Genomic DNA, 12827 nt, shown 5'->3' with positions numbered 1-12827 from the left:
CGTGACATTTCTGTCGAGCTTTGTTGGGAGAGATCCAGTCCAAAAGACTAAGCGCTGGTTTACCTCCGCCAAGGTGTTTCGCGAAATTGATTGCCCCAGCGTAGTAAAGGTCCATAACAGGCACATGGGTGGTGTTGACCTGCTGCACTCACTGTTTGGACTTTACTGCATACATATCAGAGGTCGAAGAAATGGCACTTTCGAATTTTTACGCCTATGCTAGACTTATCGGTAGTAACAGCATGGGTATTGTACAGGAGGGTGCAGGAGCAGCTTAGGAGGAGACAAGTACTACCGCTGGCTCATTTAAAAGCAGAAATTGCAGAATGCCTTACCTCGCATAACAAGTGCCTACCCAACTAACGACCAGGAAGGACTTCTAGTCAGCACATCGAATTCCAGGTTCAAGTCAAAAAAGCACAGGGACCAGCGGCCGCAATGCCACCCAAAGACGACCGATCTGACCAAGTCGGCCACTGGCCAGAATTTGACGAGAAGAAACAAAGATGTAAGCGGCCACCTTGCACAAAGAGGTCTTCGGTAAGATAGAGGAAGTGCAACATTCATCTGTGCCTGAACGCAGCAAACAACTGTTTCATTTCATTCCCCACATCGCACTAAAAAGACCACCGTCCGTGAAGCTTTGTTTTCCGCCCATGGCAGCAAGAGCGCTCAGCCATCTGCATGGTGTGCCATATTTGGCACAAAGCTTTATCTTTATTATTACAGTCGTGTTTGTTCATTCAATCAATAATGAAAGCTGAAAAAATGACTTTTCATAATTCATGCAATAGAGGGTCAAAAGGAATCTCACATATTTTTAATTTGTGATCTCGCCTTTTAGAAACGTGGGCGGCTGAAAATACAATTACCTGGCTATCCCCGTATTAGAGTGGTATATGTTATGAAGAAATTTTAATCTGAGGTTTCCGCGACGGTGTTCAAGAAGATGCCAATTTAATGCTTTTTTTGCTTTCTGTCATGCTAAGCATCCTGTCATAATGGCCAAGGACAAACCGAACTGCCCTGTTCTGCACTTTTTCTCGTTTATCTACAAGTTCTGTAGTATATGGATCCCAGCAAACACACGCATACTCTACTGTACTGCGCACATGTGTGAAATACAGTTGCTCCCTAAGTTTCTGTGGCAAGCTACTAAAGTTACGTTTCAAGAAACCTAATGCTCCGACAGCCTTGTTCCTAACATGAGTAACGTGTCTGTTCCACCTTAGATCAGCAGAAAAAAATACACCTAAGTATTTATATTCTGACACTTGTTCAAGAGTAGCATTATTTATAGTGTTACGATTGCTGTCATATGAGCGCTTCCCGGTAAGGTGGACACCTTACGTGGACACTATTTTGCTCATTCAGTGACATTTTCCATTTTTCACACCATGTGGCAATCAAATCCAAATCATGTTGTAGTGCTTGTTGGTCAGATTCGCTGTTGATGACCTTATATACTATACAGTCATCTGCAAACATTCTAAATATTTATTTATTTATTTACGTGTACCCTACATGCCTTCCAGAAGGCATAGTGTAAGGGGGAAACACGGTAACATATTAGTATGGAATCGGGAAAGAAATAAACATCAGCATAATGAAAGGAGTGCACACAGAACATGGAAAATTATTACATTAGCAAATACAATATGTAGAGCAATAACAATAAATGGTAAACAACAACATAATAGCATAATAACATTGTAAACATTTTTACATGTTATACAGTAGTAAGTATTGTAAAAAAATTGGGAGCGCTGAAATTCTTTAACTTGTAGAAAAAAATGCAAGTAAATTACAAAAGACATGACGTGTTTAGACGGTTGAAACGACATATTGATTGCTTAGCAGATTGCGAAATGCAGTGTGTTTAGATTGGCATGCAATGGTATCTGGTAGTGCGTTCCATAAACGGACCGCACGGGGCAAAGTTGAAAAATTAAAAGCGTGTGTGTTGCCATAAATTTGGGTGTAGCTGAACTGATTGTTCAGTCGTTGTGACGTCGAGGATGCTTCTTTCAGGTTTGATAAGGTTAGGCCAACTGTGTGAACAAATCTGTGAAATAATAATCGTATAGAAGATGATATATTGTTCGGCAAGTCGTTAATGTAAATTAAAAAGAGAAGAGGCCCAAGTACACTGCCTTGAGGTACACCAGAGGTGACGTCAGAGAGGCCGGAGGAAGAGTTAGCAACAACAGTGAACTGTTCGCGATTAGTAAGAAAATTACGAATCTATGATAGGGTTAGTGAGTTGAGTTTAATTGCTGAGAGCTTTGATATCAGGTGACTATGGGCTACACGATCGAATGCTTTCGAGAAATCCAAAAAGATGCAATCAATTTGTTTATTACTGTTCATATGAAAGTGTAAGTCTGACGTGAATTCTAGTAGTTAGGTTTCGCAAGAAAATCCTTTTTGGAAACCATGCTGTAAATGATGATGTAATGCCCGAAGTGGTACCATGAATGTGACTTCTGGGGTACCCCAGAAGTCACAGGTATTCAGAGGAACATCCGTTGAGAGCCACAGACATCTGTCTTGGGCGAAGATACTCGGCAATCCATGCGATAACCTTCTCAACCAATTTGTAAAGTCAAAGTTTAGCGATCAGTAGACTATGCGTAACGACGTCAAAAGCTTTTTTGAAATACAGAAATATACAATCAACAATTTGTTTCTTGTCGACTGCTGAGACTAGCTCATGAGTGAATGCAAGCAATTGTGCCGTACACGAAAAACCCTGCCGAAACCCATGCTGACTAGGATGAAGAAGGTTATTGTTATCAAGATGAGACATGATGCAGGTATACACATGTGCCATAACCTTACATACATAAAATGCTAGTTAAGGATACTGGTCCGTAATTCTCAACTCTGTTGCTCTGTCCACTCTTATGAATTGGCACCACTCGCGCTAGTTTCCAATCACCAGGAACAACGCTGTTATTTAAGAAATTTTGAAATAAGCGACAGAAGTACAAAGATGCTCGAGCAATTTATAAGGAATGATGTAGGGATATCATACGGACCACACACTTTTGTTCGTTTCAAACTCTGTAATAATCGCTCGATGCTCGTCACACTAAATACAACCTCAGACATTTCGCCGGCTCCGACCGGAAAATCAACTCTATTAACCGCACTAATGTTTGAATGAGTAGACTGAAATACTGATGAAAGGTATTTAACAAAAATGTCGACCTTACTTGACGCAAGCGATAGTAAATAGCTTGACGATTTCCGCTCAAGCTCGGGCCATCTTCTGAGCGGCAACACTAGCGCGCGACCACACATCAGCCATAACGGCGGTGACTGAGCGAATCGCGACAGCACGTCGACTTGGCGTTGACCTATTGAAACCCATGCGCCTGATGTTCACCTCTTCGTCGGGCTCAAAGAACGGCGGGCAGACTCCGATGGCGCTCGCCCGCCCTCGCGGTCCGGGCAGGCTGCCTCCTCCGGTTCCTCTGTGATTAACACGTTTGTTAGAATATGGTGCGCAAAAGCTCCGTCAGCGAGTGAGCTTACCTGGCTGCATCACGGCGGGCGTTATACACGTCTTTCTTCCACACGCCGCGCCATTGGGCTGCAGTTTTCACTGCCGGGCCCTCAGCGTTCAGCAAGGCAGTCACTTGCTGCCAGAGCTCCTCCTCGCGCGCCGCCGTCAGCTGTTGACCCAGCACACACGACGCCTTCGCAAGGTAGGGGTGCTCTTCAACAAATGACACGAGTATATCGCGTTGCCTCGCTGAAACATGAGGACCCAGCCACCTAACCATCTGCGAGGACATCGTTTTGGATCCGCGGCGCGCAAACTGGCAAGTCCAAAACGTAAACAAAGCGAGGCAACTTGTTTGCATAACGTATGGCACACCACCTAGCGACTAAATAAGAAAACAACACAAATAAACTTACAACTCCCAGTAGCGGTCTGCGCCGCAAGCTCACATTTATTACTGAAAATATATTTGCAAGTGTTTTGTACAAACCAATGTTTTTTTATCAAACCAGCAACATCCTTCAATTGCTATATCGTCCCCCAAGTACAAACAAAAATGATGACGTGATCGTCCGGCAGACCGCCGCTCAATGATTGGTTCCCCTCACGCCGCCCCGTTCCCCTCTTTCGCCGAGTTACGTAATCCAGACGTAACAGCCAAAAGGAACCGGTTCCCAAAGGAACCGCTACAGAATACGGCCCCAGAGGTTTCTATCAGATAGGAGAGCAATCATCTCCGTCGGAGAGCTCACATCGCCCGAGATCGACGTAGCGGGGGGGGGGGGGGGGGCGGTCGGCAGACCGCAAGGCCCTGTCATCTCCCCGATGCTGTTTAATCTCGCCTTGATGGGACTCTCCGAAAAATTAAATCACAAATAGCCCTTCAATGACACAATCTATGCGGACGATAGTAGTATCTGGACCTTTGATGGCAGCGACGGATCAATAGAACGACGACTCCAGACTGCAATTAACCCAGCAGAGGAACACCTCATAGGCACAGGCCTCACATGTTTTGTGGATAAATCTGAACTTCTCTTGTACCAAACCACACTTATGTGCAGGCCTCCCTACGGATACGACAGAAACCAGGCTCATGAGGAAATCAAGCTACACGGCAAAAACGCGCGGAATATCCCAATAGTAAACCAACTCAAGGTCGTAGGTCTAGTAATCGAGAACAAAGGCACAAATAAGAAACCATAAAGAAGTTAGACAGAAAGATAACAAACACCATGAGATTATACAAACCAATTACAAACAAGCACTAGGGTATAAAGGAAGAAAGTATCCTACGGCTGATACAATCATTCGTAATCAGTCGAATAACATACATAGCAGCCTTCCACAATTGGTTTGCAGCTAAAAAGACTAAAATTAACAACCTGATAAAAAAGGCATACAAACTAGCACTAGGGATTCCCATCAGTACGAGCACGCATCTCTTGCTAAAATGACTCCACAACACACTGGACGAACTCATAGAAGCACAAAAAACATCTCGGGCAGAACGACTAACGAAAACCAAACGGGACGCCATATACTTAACTAGGAATTAATTACCACAATCTTTACGGGGGAAAGAGGACGATAACAAGAGAAATTCGTGACAAACTCCTAGTACTATATATACCCAAGGACATGCATTCAGGTTACAACGATGGCAGACGCAAGAGTAGAGCAGAGAAAATCATCCGCAGCTTTGGGTCAGATGACAGAGCAACCTTCGTAGACGCGGCTGAACACCCACACAGAAAGAGCTACGTAGCAGTAATCGTAGATCACGCCCAGAAACCTCTTACAAGCGCATCAGTTAATACCAAACATTCCGAGACAGCAGAGGAGGTAGCCATTGCACTAGCATTGGTCTCCATGAATGCTCAGTACATTATTAACGATTCTCAAGCGACCATTAGAAATTATTCGGAAAGCAGGATCTCTCCTGAGGCATAACACATCATCAGAGTCAATGAAGCTAAATTCTCCAAAGCAGAGAAGAACGGCAGGATATTGCTCTGGTTCCCAATGCATACGACTCCAGGCATTCCCGCAATCAACCTCAACGAGGTAGCACACCGCGAAGCTCGAGGTCTTACTCGCCTAGCTGAGCAAAGAGTGACTTCCATCGGTCAGGAGAAAGCGGAGGAGGAGATCAGGAGAGAAAAAGATACAATAACAAGATTTAGTGGTATTAACAAATTCTATCAAAATCGGAGGCGAGTATTACCACCGCCTCACACTAAACTGAACAGAGCTGAGTCCATTACTTGGATGTGGTTACAAAGAGAACCTTATATAAGACCCGGGCAACAAAAAACTTTCTACCCCGATATATACGAGAGCGATATGTGCAAGCTATGCAAGTCTGTTAGAGCCACCCTTCAACACATTTTGTGGGGATGTGAAATATATCAAGATAAAATGGCAGTCTCCTCGGAAAATCTACGGGCGAGGTGGTCGACCGCGCTGCTCAGCTCAGAACTCCAAAACCACCTTTGGGCCGTCCAGCGAGCCATGGAGTCCGCTCGGGAGCAGCAGCTCCCAGTGGCCATCTAGGCGGCCCCCGGCCCGGTCCTCCCAATCGCCTGATTCCAAATAAAGTTATCACACACATTTGAGCAAGTGCACCGCCTTTGGTTGGCGTTCGCCAAGCGCGTGAGCGCAGCACCTGCCTCGTGCTGAGATATTTGCGTATTGTGCTTTGCTTTTCTCCTACACGCGCCACTTTTTATTTCTATTTTTAGCACATTTGCAGCTCCCGCTCGTCTCAAGTTTCTTTTTTGTCGTCGTTACTGAGGAAAGTCAATAATTCGATGCACAATGTAACTTTAAGGAAAGGTAGGCTATTCAAGAATTATCTCGTAAACTATACGCGGGAACAAGAACCTTCGGCCTTCCGCAGTAAATCACTACTTCTGTTGCATTCTGAAAGCAAGCTGGCAAGCTAAGTGCCAAAAAATCTAAGTGGATATATTTTTTCTAGACAACGCATACGAACACAATAGTGTTCACCATCAGTTTAAGAAACATCCAGCACCGAAAATGGCCACCAAAAGCTCACAAAATTCCACAACTCTAGGCATTAATTTCGTAATACCGGCAGGAGAAACTGGAGCAGTTATAGAAGCACGTGCTGCTCGCAAGTAGGGAAAGAAGAAGAAGGCTTTGATGCAAAGAACTCCATCATCTCGGAAGAAGAAGGCTGGTCGTTCGTTCGGCGTCGTTCGGATCGTAACAGTGAGCTTTCGGGGTTTTGGCTAAGTGTCGGGCGGACTTAGTCCAGCTTTGTAGATACCTAGCAGGGTTTTAACATAAATTTACATTGTCTGCTACGGAGATAGAGCCACAAATGTCCAAATGTTCTCCAGGGGGCGGCACGGGGCGATCTCCGCCCTGGTCGGCCTCGCTACCACCTGATCAAATGCCTCTTGAAGCTTTCTTTCGTAGTGGGGTGAGCAGCATTCCTGTGGCGCTGGTGCCTCTGCATGGAGGAGCCATCCGGCTCAACAACCCGAAGGCAGTGCAGGCGGAACTTCAGGCGGCAACGCATCACTACTTGCACATCACTGATGTGCGACAGTTTGGCAGAGGTGGGATTGTTTGCCGTTCGCCAGACCAGGCGTGTGTGTACGACTTACTTAAGTGCTCATCATTTGGATCGATGCAAGTAAGTGCCTTCATTCCCCCACATCTTGCCTGCACTAAGGGAATAGTTCGTGGTGTAGACTCCTCCTTAAGTCCGACAGAGACCTTAGAAAAGCTCTCCGCGGCTGGAGTAATTGCGGTTTACCGGTGCAACAGAATGGTGGACAATACACGCGTCCCTACTGAGTCAGTAATTGCCACGTTTGCAGGTACGTCTTGCCCTTCAGAGATAAAAGTCTGGCCTCTAATATTCAGAGTGGATCCGCTTGCCTCGCGTCCATTACAATGTCGAAATTGTTGGCGCTATGGTCACAGCATGGGTGGTTGCAAATCCAGCCTTCGTTGTTGCGTCTGCGGCGGGAGCCATTCCGCTAGTAATTGCTCGGCCGAGTCGGACTCTTGCTGCCTCTGTGGTGGAGACCACAAAGCTGATTGCTCAAACTGCCCTGCGAGAACTCAAGAAGTCCAAATAATGGAGGTTATGGACAAAAGGCGCTGCTCACGTCAAGAGGCAGTTGCGGCGGTAAAAGAAAGAGCCCATGGTTATGCGAGTGTGACAGCGCGAACCCAAGCTGTCGTTGATGGAAGCCTGTCAGAGGTAATCGCACAAGCTATTGAAAAGTCTATGGCTAAAATTATGGAGCGCATAGTAGAAAGCGTCACAGAATGCTTCAATGGACTGGTTACCTCAAAGTTAGAAAAATTATTACCGAGTGTTCCTGCCCTGCCATCATGCTCTGACATGAATGCTTGTTTAACCCACTCTCAGAAAAATGGAGCAATTGCGTCCGCAACCCATATAGAGCAAGTCAGGTCTGCCGCAGGTACCTCAACCAAGGCAACTAATAGCCCAGACAACCCTGATCATCCAGATACCTCAAACATGGAAATTGACGTGAGGGCACATAAAAGGAGGTGTTCTCCCCTTGAGGCTACCACTTCCCACTCAGTTAGTAAATCCAAGAAAATCCTCCCTGAAGTCAACCCGAAGGGTAACATATTGGAGGAGGCTGTGGCCTCTGCGGTGCTCTCATCACTGGAAAGTAGATGAGGGTATTGCAGTGGAACTGCAGATCAGTATTCGCTGCTTCTACAGATTTAAACGTTCTATCGTCTCAAATTTCTCCAGATGTAATTTTACTGCAAGAAACCTGGTTATCCCCTGAAAAACAATTTTCTCTGCGCAATTTTAGGTCCTTCCGCCTAGATCGCCCATCTAGAGGTGGGGGACTGTTAATTATGGTCTCAAGCAAGTTTTGCCACAGGGCAAATATATCATTCCAGCTGATGTCTCCAGAATGTGAAATTCTAGCAGTAGAAATTACTCTCCCTGGCAGTAGGCCTTTTTCATTAGTCAATATATACTTTCCCTCGGGTGTGCAGGATACACACCCACTAGACTCGGTTATGGCGAAATGCGGTAAAGATATAATTTTGGCAGGTGACTTCAACTCTCATCATGCATCATGGGGATCCAGGACAGACTCGTGCGGAAAGCGTCTATGGGACTGGGCAATCACAAATAACTTTTCGTGTCAAAATTCGGGATCAGTTACGTTTCTTCGCGGACAGTTCATATCTGTGCTGGATCTTACATTTTCAGGTCCAGGTATTCCCACATCCGCATGGGAAACGGTGAATGTCGGGACTACAAGCGATCATTTGCCTGTTGTGTTTGAAGTGGTAGTTCCGCAGTCCACCGTGCAGGCTCGCATCCACTCTTTTGTGGATTACCGTACATTTAAAAATTGCCTGCGGACTACTTTCAAATCAATGGAAAATTCTCCATTGCAAGCCGAGGATATTTGCTCCATCATTGATACTTCACGCAAAAGATCAGAGTTCCAGTTAAAGGCATGTAAAAACACTGCTTCTACAAATTGGTGGAATGACGATTGCTCGCGGGACTACAAGCGACGCAAGGCTGCATGGAAACAACTCATGCATAACCAATCTCCGAAAAACTGGAAAAACTATAAATTTATTGCTGGAACATTTAAAAGAACGGTAGGTAAGGCAAAAGACGCTTACAATGTCCGACATTTCGAATTCCTTTCGAAAGCAAATAATAAGCGTGCATTATTTCGGTTTTTAAGATCCCAAAAAATGATTCCACGCCCCTTCAACTGGGAGTCGGTAGTTTTAACCACAAGTGAGAAAGCTGACTCTCTAAATGTTATCGCGCAAGGGTTAGAGACCCGCTTCGCTACCTCTCTTCCCTTCTCTCCTTACGCGCAGGGCACTTCAGATGATTTCGAAGAGTTTTCCATGTCAGAATTGTCCCAAGCCGTTTCCTCTTTACCAGCTGCAGCCCCAGGTCACGATGGAGTCACTACCAAGATGATTAAACTTCTCTTTGAAGTCGCTCCTAACGGCTTGTTAGATACCATAAATTACTCAGTAAAATATGCATGGTTCCCTCCTGTGTGGAGAATTGCGAAGGTGATTCCTCTGCTGAAAGACCAAACCAAAGGGTTTGTCCTAGACAATATTCGGCCTATTTCTCTAACATCAAATTTCGTAAAATTAATAGAGAGATTATTAAACGCACGTATGGTTCAGTTTGTAACCACAAGAGAATTATTGAGCCCCTGCCAAATTGGCTTTCGACCAGGGATGTCCATTTGGTGCGCACATATCGACCTAGAAAGCCGAATTCAGTTGGCCCGTTACCAAAAACAATATGCTGCCCTAGTCACGTTAGACATTTCTAAAGCATACGATAGTGTGGAATATCCTTTATTAATAAAAAGGATGCAGGATATTGGATTGCCAGACTACTTCGTGACGTGGACTGCAGAGTTCTTGCAGGGCAGGGAGTTTTACTGTGCACAAAGCGGAATTTCATCGGGAAAATTCAGACAAACACGCGGGGTTCCTCAAGGGGCAGTTTTGTCACCGCTGCTGTTTAACATCCTACTCAGCTCCATTCCTCATCATCAAAATGTAAGCACGTACGTTTACGCTGATGATATAGCGTTTTTTGCATCAGCAAGTGATATTCAGTCACTGTACGAATGCTTGCAGAAATACTTATGCGAGCTAGAAGCATGGCTGGACAGTATTCGCTTGTCCCTTAATGTAAATAAGAGTGCCGTTCTTGTCTTTCCCCTACAAGACCCAGTTACTATATCCCTTTCATACCGTCACTCCACTATCCCACAAGTGGAAAAGGTCAAGTACCTTGGAATTATTTATAATGGTAATCTTGATTGGCGTCCGCATATTGAACATATAACTTCAAAAGCTTCTCGTGCAATGGGGATATTACGAGGGATAAGTAATTATCGATGGGGCATGCGCAGAGACACACTCATAATGATTTACCGCATGTACATTCGACCTATACTAGAGTTCGGTTGTGTATTATTCTCCGGCGCCGCGGCTTACAAGCTACGCCCACTAGTTTTGCTACAACGGGAAGCGCTTCGCTTATGTCTGGGGCTTCCAAAGTTTGTAGCCAACGCTGTACTCTACAAGGAAGCACGATTACCTTCCCTTGAAATGAGATTTAAAATACTCACCGTTCAAGCGTTTATAAGGCTCTATGAATCCCCACTAAGAAGGTCTCAGTCCATCTTCATCAAACAACGAGTCCAATTTTTTGGAGTCAGATGGCCACGGTTTCACACGCCACAAGTCATTGTATCGCAATCATTATTGAATCCGTTAGACGTAAATATAAATGATATAATCACGGAAAACAGCACCTCAAATTCACTAGTTATTACTTATGATGACCTATACCCAAATAATGCAAAGCAGCTTCCCTCGCATATTCTTAACGGCTTACTCCAGGATCACTTAAATCAACTCCACACTAACGTTATTATAGCAACGGATGCTTCGCAGATTGATGAAAAGGCAGGAGTTGGAATCTTCTCATCATCATTGGACTGGTCTTTTTCTATTCGGCTTCCCGACTTCACTCCAATATACCTAGCGGAATTCCTAGCTGTTGTCCTAGCTTTACGAAAGCTACAGTCTTCCAGGTCAACGGCGGTAATAATCACAGATTCTTTGTCGCTGTGCACCTCACTTACTGCTCCCGGCGAGACACACATATTGAAAACTTTGAACTCACTGGCTCCAAGTCATTTGAGAAGTTTACGATTAATATGGGTACCTGGCCACAAAGGCATATTTATGAATGAGGTGGCAGACAGCTTGGCCAAGGCTTCTATCAGCGGCCCAGTGCTTCCCCTTCTTCCAACAACGGGCTTTATCACGTCCGCCAGGTTCAGAAGATACATCCTTTTAACATCTCAATCGAACCTCAAATCATCATTGGAACTACGCCACTTACAATTCCCTTGGAGCAGGAAGTTTTGCAAAACAAGACAAACGGAGGTTACATTAACGAGACTACGTTGTCGAGTCCCATCTCTAAATTTTTACATGCACCGATCTGGTCTGGCAATATCCCCATTGTGCCATTTTTGCAATGCATTAGAGACGATTGAGCACTACCTACTGGAATGCCGGCGTTTCTCCTCCATGAGGAAAATGACATTAGAAATTACAGTGCGACAGCTTGGTCTGCCATTGAACACTCCGGTACTGCTGTCTTTCGGAGCGTCTGTGCTTGGGTACTCACACAGGAATGTGTGCTTCGCCTTAGAAAAATTTCTTATTGAATCAAACCGATTTCATTGATGACCATATTATTCTATTCATTCCTCCTCTATTGCCTCACTGATATATTAAAGATAATTATTTTTTTTCTCCTCTACGTAGCATGACAATCTACTGAACCGTTTCGATTTTCCCTCGCCTAAATTCATGTAACAAAATTTTAGATTTTTACCTCCTTTTCTGAACACATAAGCAAAGTCTGCCCGACTCTTGGCCAATCCCCGCGAGTGGGTAAGCGCCAAACTCATCAAGGACATCATCATCATCATCACACTTGGTCATGGCTGACTTTCGGAGCAGTTTCACGGCCGGTTTCTCGGGACTAAGCTGTGGGCACGGAGGCAACCTTGGATTGGAAGCAGCAACCACCCGGCGGCCTTGTGGTAAGTAGTCAGGCAACAGATGGGCCTCTATTACCATCACAATTTCCGGTGTCTCTTGTTGAGCTGCTGTGCGGATGGCTGCTCTGACAACGGCGACTATAAAGGCGCAGGTTGGGGCACCGTGGGATTTACCTGGCGCAAGGAGCTTCCCACCGGAAGCGCCTTGGTGGCTGGAGCGGTCTGCTTGCGTGAGGCAAAGCCACCGAAGGGGGAGCTCCCTACCATCTACGGGGACGTCGGCCATAGGGAGCGTGGCCTATCAGCGAGAAGCACCACCGGCCGAACAGACCAGTGCAGCCAAGAAGGCCACATGAGCCGAGACTGCCCAACTGCTCACTGTGGAGGACGACGCGGAGGCCTCAGGTGTGGCGAGGAAGGCCACATGAGCAGAGACTGAATGCAGACACGTGGGCCCGACACAGCGAGATGTGGGTCGCTACGCTTCGCGTACTGCCAGATTATGGGTTTTGTGTGTATTTTTTGGTTTATTAGATCGTTAAATATAAAGAAATCTTAAGATTTCTACTTTTTTGATAATTAGAATAATAAATATATTGTTCCGCCTTCTACTAACTTCTATTCCTTGTGCGCATAAGCCTTCGTACTTTTATTATTCTCTTGTGTCGATGTGCGGTACATATAATACTTCGCAT

The 12827-nt window shown here is 45.3% G+C and overlaps 1 protein-coding gene and 1 long non-coding RNA gene across 5 annotated transcripts in view; one reads left to right on the top strand and one right to left on the bottom strand.

Annotated features, from left to right (window-relative positions):
- The window catches only part of LOC135903036 (lysosomal aspartic protease-like), a 58071-nt gene that overhangs the window by 31243 nt on the left and 14001 nt on the right, over positions 1-12827 (bottom strand). The gene's annotated exons all lie outside the window — the stretch shown is intronic.
- On the top strand, positions 6705-12743 carry LOC135903034 (uncharacterized). The gene is made up of 2 exons (XR_010564688.2): positions 6705-12174; positions 12279-12743. It is a non-coding gene; the product is annotated as an uncharacterized lncRNA (long non-coding RNA).

Source organism: Dermacentor albipictus, chromosome 1, assembly GCF_038994185.2.
Source record: "Dermacentor albipictus isolate Rhodes 1998 colony chromosome 1, USDA_Dalb.pri_finalv2, whole genome shotgun sequence".
Lineage (NCBI taxonomy): Eukaryota > Metazoa > Arthropoda > Arachnida > Ixodida > Ixodidae > Dermacentor > Dermacentor albipictus.
The sequence above is the reverse complement of the archived record's forward strand: the minus strand, read 5'-3'. Positions and strand labels throughout refer to the sequence as shown.